Source organism: Nomascus leucogenys, chromosome 6, assembly GCF_006542625.1.
Source record: "Nomascus leucogenys isolate Asia chromosome 6, Asia_NLE_v1, whole genome shotgun sequence".
Lineage (NCBI taxonomy): Eukaryota > Metazoa > Chordata > Mammalia > Primates > Hylobatidae > Nomascus > Nomascus leucogenys.
Genome location: NC_044386.1, coordinates 56,160,408 through 56,166,776, shown reverse-complemented (window position 1 = coordinate 56,166,776; position 6,369 = coordinate 56,160,408). Strand labels below are relative to the sequence as shown.

At 43.7% G+C, this 6,369-nt stretch overlaps 1 non-coding gene across 1 annotated transcript; it reads right to left on the bottom strand.

The window, feature by feature from the left end:
- Nucleotides 1–3,096: 3,096 nt before the first annotated feature.
- LOC115835761 lies at nt 3,097–3,223 on the bottom strand. The gene has a single exon (XR_004030783.1). It is a non-coding gene; the product is annotated as a small nucleolar RNA SNORA11 (small nucleolar RNA).
- Between the last annotated feature and the right edge of the window lie 3,146 nt (nt 3,224–6,369).

The following is a 6,369-nucleotide window of genomic DNA, read 5'->3' as shown; positions in this document are numbered from 1 at the left end:
GAGCATTGCACCTCAGCAGAAACCCAATATTGAGAAGTGCTTATTGCAAAAAGGTTTATGGCTGCGATCTCAGACTTACGGAATGAACCACAATAAGATTCACAGAAGACCCACAACATTTAAGAATCATATTGGCAGAAACAGCTTGGAATGAAAGGGACAAAGATAGTACATGAATGAAGAGACTTTTGAATTCCCAAAATTTCACCTGCTGTAATCAGACTGAGAAATAAGTTTTTTTAGCTTTGAAAAAATACACTGCTGTTCAATTGTTCAAGCACTCTTTGTTGAAAAGATTATTCATTCCCCACTTTATTCCATGACTTATATCTCATGGAAACGGAAGGATGACTTAGCAGAACCAAGAGCTCCAAGGTAGGGGCCAAGAGTCATGGGAATGAGTAGGAATGAATCCTAATAAAAGAATCTCCAAACTTTGCCTAGCTGGGTCTCACAACCATTATGGACCAGTCCTATTTTTCCCCTTTTTGCACAGGACTGTTTACAGTGTTTATCGTATGCCCGTCCCACCATTGTGTGGTGTGTGGGTGTGTGGGTGTGTATGTTGGGGAAGATAATTTATCTCCAGTTCACAGGTGTTCAGATTGAGAGCTGCTGTCTTTAAGGAGATACACCTGAAAAGCATTGTCTGCACCTGGACCTGATTTATATGCTGTGTCTCTGGATTTTGAACTGATACTGAAATAAGAAGAGACTTTTGGGGCCCTTAGGAAAGGGGTGAATATATTTTGTGTAGGGAATTGCAAATAAGTGATTTGTGGCCAGATGGTGGTTTAAAAATATATCCACAAATTCCATTTTTTTTTTTTTTTTTTTTTTGAGACGGAGTCTCGCTGTCGCCCAGGCTGGAGTGCAGTGGCGCACTCTCGGCTCACTGCAAGCTCCGCCTCCCGGGTTCACGCCATTCTCCTGCCTCAGCCTCCGAGTAGCTGGGACTACAGGCGCCCGCCACCACGCCTGGCTAATTTTTTTTTTGTATTTTTAGTAGAGACGGGGATTCACTGTGGTCTCGATCTCCTGACCTCGTGATCCGCCCGCCTCGGCCTCCCAAAGTGCTGGGATTACAAGCGTGAGCCACCGCACCCGGCCCACAAATTCCTTGATACACTTCCAAGTATCTTCTTCAAGATGTAGAGCTTAATTTCTCCCCATTAGAGAGAAATTTGGATTTAGTGACCTTTCTAACAAATAGAATATGGCAGATGTGACAGTGTGTCACTTTCCAAGTGAGGTCATACAAGGCATTGCACCTTTCTTCTTGCTGTCTCTGTTGGGTCACTAAAGCCAGATGCCATGATGTGAGGACACTCAAGCAGCCCTGTGGAGCGAGCTGAGGCTTCTTGGCAACAAATATCTGAGTTTGATAACTTTCATTTAAGCCTATGACTTTTTTTTTTTTTTTTTCTTGAGACGGAGTTTCGCTCTTGTTGCTCAGGCTGGAGTGCAATGGCGTGATCTCGGCTCACTGCAATCTCCACCTCCCAGGTTCAAGCGATTCTCCTGCTTCAGCCTCCCAAGTAGCTGGGATTACAGGCATGTGCCACCACGCCTAGCTAATTTTGTATTTTTAGTAGAGGAGGGGTTTCTCCATGTTGGTCAGGCTGATCTCGAACTCTCGACCTCAGGTGATCCACCCGCCTCGGCCTCCCAAAGTGCTGGGATTACAGGCGTGAGCCACCATGCCCAACCCTCCTATGATCCATTTTGAGTTAATTTTTGTATATTCTGTAAGTTAAGAGGTAAGTTTTTTTCTTTTAGCTTTTAAAAAATACACTGCTATCAATTGTTCAAGCACTCTTTGTTGAAAAGATTATTCATTCTCCATTTTATTGTCTTGGGACCTTTGTCAAATATCAATTGATGGCTGGGTGCGGTGGCTCACACCTGTAATCTCAGCACTTTGGGAGGCCAAGGCGAAAAGAGGCCGAGGTGAAAAGAGGCCGACACAAAAGGATCGTTTGAGCTCGGGAGTTTGAGACCAGCCTGGGCAACATGGTGAAACCCTGTCTGTACCAAAAATACAAAAAAATTAGTGGGGCATGGTGGTGGGTACCTGCGTCCCAGCTACTCGGGAGGCTGAGGTGGGAGGATCGCTTGAGTTGGGGAGGTGGAGTTTGCAGTGAGCCGAGATCACCCCACTGTACTCTGGCCTGGGTGACAGAGACTCCATCTTAAAAAAATAAAAATAAAAAATAAAAAAAACAATTGACTATGTATGTGTGAGTCTATTTCTGGACTCTCTTTTTGTTCCATTGATCTAAATGTTTATTTTTATGCCAAAACAACATTGTCTTAGTTTCTGTAGATTTATATTGGTAATCAAATTAGGTAGTAATATCTCTCCAACTTTATTTTTTATTTAAAAAATTATTTGGCCTTTTAAAAAATCTCCACATACATTTTAGAATCAGCTTGTCAATTTTTACGAGAAAACTTGCTGAGATTTTGATGGGAATGGCATTGCATGACTAAACCAATGTGTGGAGGAATTGACATGCAACAATATTGAGTCTGGCAATCCATGCAAATGGCACATCTTTCTATTTACTTGGATCTTCCTTAATTTGACATCTTTTTCCAAACTTATCCCTAAGTGTTCAATATTTTTATGCTACTATAAATGGCGTTTTTAGATAATTTCCAGATATCTTTCTGTTCTTGATTTCTAAATTAATTCTGTTGCTATTAGAGAACATTGTATAATCTCAATCTTTTATCCAGACTTGTTTTATGACTCGGAATACAGGTTATCTTGGTAAATGTTCTGAGGGGACTTGAAAAACATATATATTCTGCTGTTGTTGGATGAAATGTCTATAAATGTCAATTAGGTCAAGATGTTTTACAGTGTTATTCAAGTTTTCTAAATCCTTACTGATTTTCTTTCTACTTGATCTATCGATGATTGAGACGTTGAAAAATCTAATTGTGGTGGTTTTGTCTATCCCTCAACTTTGTCAGTTTTTGCTTCCATGTATTTTGGAGCTCTGATGTTAGATGTATACAATTTAAAACTGTCGCATTATCTAATGAACTGACGTTATTATTATTATTTTATTATTATTCTTTCCCTTCACATGTAGAGTTTGTTCATAGGAAGCCTACAAGTCTGGTACCTCTCGTCACAATGATCCCAGATTCCTGTTGGGTGTGTTGTAAACAGAGGAGCCATTCCTCAGGCCCCCTGCTCTGAGCACATCCCTGACCTCTTTACTATTAAGAAATTATCGCGGCCAGGCGCGGTAGCTCACGCCTGTAATCCCAGCACTTCGGGAGGCCGAGGCGGGCGGATCATGAGGTCAGAAGATCGAGACCATCCTGGCCAACATGGTGAAACCCCGTCTCTACTACAAAAAAAAAAAAAAAAAAAATTACCTGGGTGTGGTGGCGAGCGCCTGTAGTCCCAGCTACTTGGGAGGCTGAGGCAGGAGAATCGCTTGAACCTGGGAGGTGGAGGCAGAGGTTGCAGTGAGCCGCGATCGCGCCACTGCACTCCAGCCTGGTGACAGGGCAAGACACGGTCTCAAAAAAGAAAAAAGAAATTATCGAGTTGTGTTTGCGGCCGCCGTCGCCGCTGCGCCGCCGTCACTCTCCAACGCCAGCGCCGCCTGTCCCGCCTCTCCCTCGCCGAGCTCCAGTCGAAGGAGAAGGGAGTAAGTAAGGAAGTCTCTATACCTTGGCTCGTACAAAGCCAACTGCCCGCAAACGGGACGGTGGTAAAGCACCAGGAAGCAACTGGCTACAAAAGTCGCTCGCAAGACTGCGCCCTCTACTGGACGGGTGAAGAAACCTCATCGTTATAGGCCTGGTACTGTGGCACTCCGTGAAATTAGGTGTTATCAGAAGTCCACTGAACGAATTCGCAAACTCCCCTTCCCGCGTCTGGTGAGAGAAACTGCTCAGGACTTTAAAACAGATCTGTGCCTCCAGAGCTATCGGTGCTTTGCAGGAGGCAAGTGAGGCCTATCTTGTTGGCCTTTTTGAAAACACCAACCTGTGTGCTATCCATGCCAAGCATGTAACAATTATGCCAAAAGATATCCAGCTAGCACTCCGCACACGTGGAGAAGGTGCTTAAGAATCCACTATGATGGGAAACATTTCATTCTCAAAAAAAAAAAAATCTTCTCCTGTTATTGGTAGTTCTGAACGTTAGATTTTTTTTTCCCCCATGGGGTCAAAAGGTACCTAAGTATATGATTACGAGTGCAAAAATAGGGGACAGAAATCAGGTATTGGCAGTTTTTCCATTTTCGTTTGTGTGTGAATTTTTAATATAAATGCAGGGAGGTAAAGCATTAATGCAAGTTAAAATGTTTCAGTGAACGAGTTTCAGTGGTTCAACTTTATAATAATTATAAATAAAACTGTTAAATTTTTCTGGATAATGCCAGCATTTGGATTTTTTTAAACAAGTAAATTTCTTACTGACAGCAACTAAATAGTGTTGGTAGCATTTTTATCATATAGTAGATTCTATCCATTCTTATCATATAGTAGATTCTATCCATTCACTATTCTTTTCTGAGTTGTCCTACATGCAAGCACATGTGTTTAATGTTGTCTGTCTTCTGTGCTGTTCCTGTAAGTTTGCTATTAAAATACATTAAACTATAAAAGAAATTATCATTTTTATCCCTGGAAATATTTCTTGCTCTGAAATCTACTTTGTTTGATAGTCTTTTTTTCTTTTTTTGCAGGGTGGGGAGCGAAGTCTCACTCTTGTCCCCCAGGCTGGAGTGCAATGGCACAATCTCAGCTCACTGCAACTTCCGCCTCCCAGGTTCAAGCGATTCTCCTGCCTCGGCCACCTGAGTAGCTGGGATTACAGGCGCACACCACCACACCTGGCTAATTTTTGTATTTTTAGTAGAGATGGGGTTTCACCATGTTGGCCAGGTTGGTCTAGAACTCCTGACCTCAGGTGATCTACCTGTCTCAGCCTCCCAAAGTGCTGGGATTACAGGCGTGAGCCACTGCACCCGGCCTTTTTTTTAAGACAAGGTCTCGCTCTGTCACCCAGGCTGGAGTGCAATGATGTGATTTTGGCTTATCATAGCCTTGACTTCCTGGGCTCAAGCGATCCTCCCACCTCAGCCTCCCAAGTAGCTGGGACTATAGGCACATCCTAATTTTTGTATTTTTTGTAAAGACGAGGTCTCACTATGTTGCCCAGGCTGGTCTTGAACTCCTGAGCTCAAGCAATCCACCTGCCTCAGCCTCCCGAAGTGCTGGGATTACCAGTGTGGGCCACTGTGCCTGGCCTGTTTGATATTTTTATAGCCATTCCAGCTTTCTTTTGATTAGTGTTTTTATGGCATGTCTTTTTCCGTCCTTTTTCTTTAATTTATCTGTATCTTTTTTTTTTTTTTTTTTTTTTTTTTTGAGACAGGGTCTCGGTGTGTCACCCAGGCTGGAGTGAAGTGGCTCCATCATGGCTCACTGAAGCCTCAACCTCCTGGGCTCAAGTGATCCTCCCATCTCAGCCTCCTGAATGGCTGGGACTACAAATAGGCACAACCACGCCCAGCTAATTTTTGTAGTTTTTGTGGAGAAGGGGTCCCAGTGTGTTGCCCAGGATCGTCTTGACCTCCTGGGCTCAAGTGATCTGCCTGCCTTGGCCTCTCAAAGTGCTGAGATTACAGGCATGAGCCACCACACCCAGCCTTGCCTTTGTTTTTGAAAAATATTTTTCCTGTAAACAGAGTTCCAGTCTGGGCATGGTGGCTCATGTCTGTAATCCCAGCACTTTGGGAGGCCGAGGTGGGTGGATCACCTGAGGTCAGGAGTTTGAGACCTGCCTGGCCAACATGGCAAAACCCCGTCTCTACTAAAAATACAAAAATTAGCTGGGCATGGTGACACGTGGCTGTAATTCCAGCTACTCGAGAGGCTGAGGCAGGAGAATCACTTAAACTTGGGAGGTGGGGGTTGCAGTGAGCTGAGATCGTACCACTGCACTCTAGCCTGGGTGACAAGGCAAAACTCTGTGACACACACACACACACACACACACACACACACTAGAATTCCAGGTTGATAGGTTTTCCTTTCAATACTTTAAAAGATGTTGCTCTGCTGTCTTCTGCTTGCATTGTTTCTGATGAGAAGTCTGCTGTAGTTATCTTTTTTCCTCTGGCTGTTTTGAACATTTTCTTTTTAATCACTTATTTCCTGCAATTTGATTGATTGCTTTTCTGTGTGTTTTCATTATGTTTATTCTGCTTGAGGTTAGCTGAGTTTTGTTTGTTCTGGCTTTGTCACCCAGTCTGGAGTGCAGTGGTGCTCACTGCAGCCTCAACCTCCTGGGCTAATGTGATCCTCCTGCCTCAGCCCCCTAAGCCACCA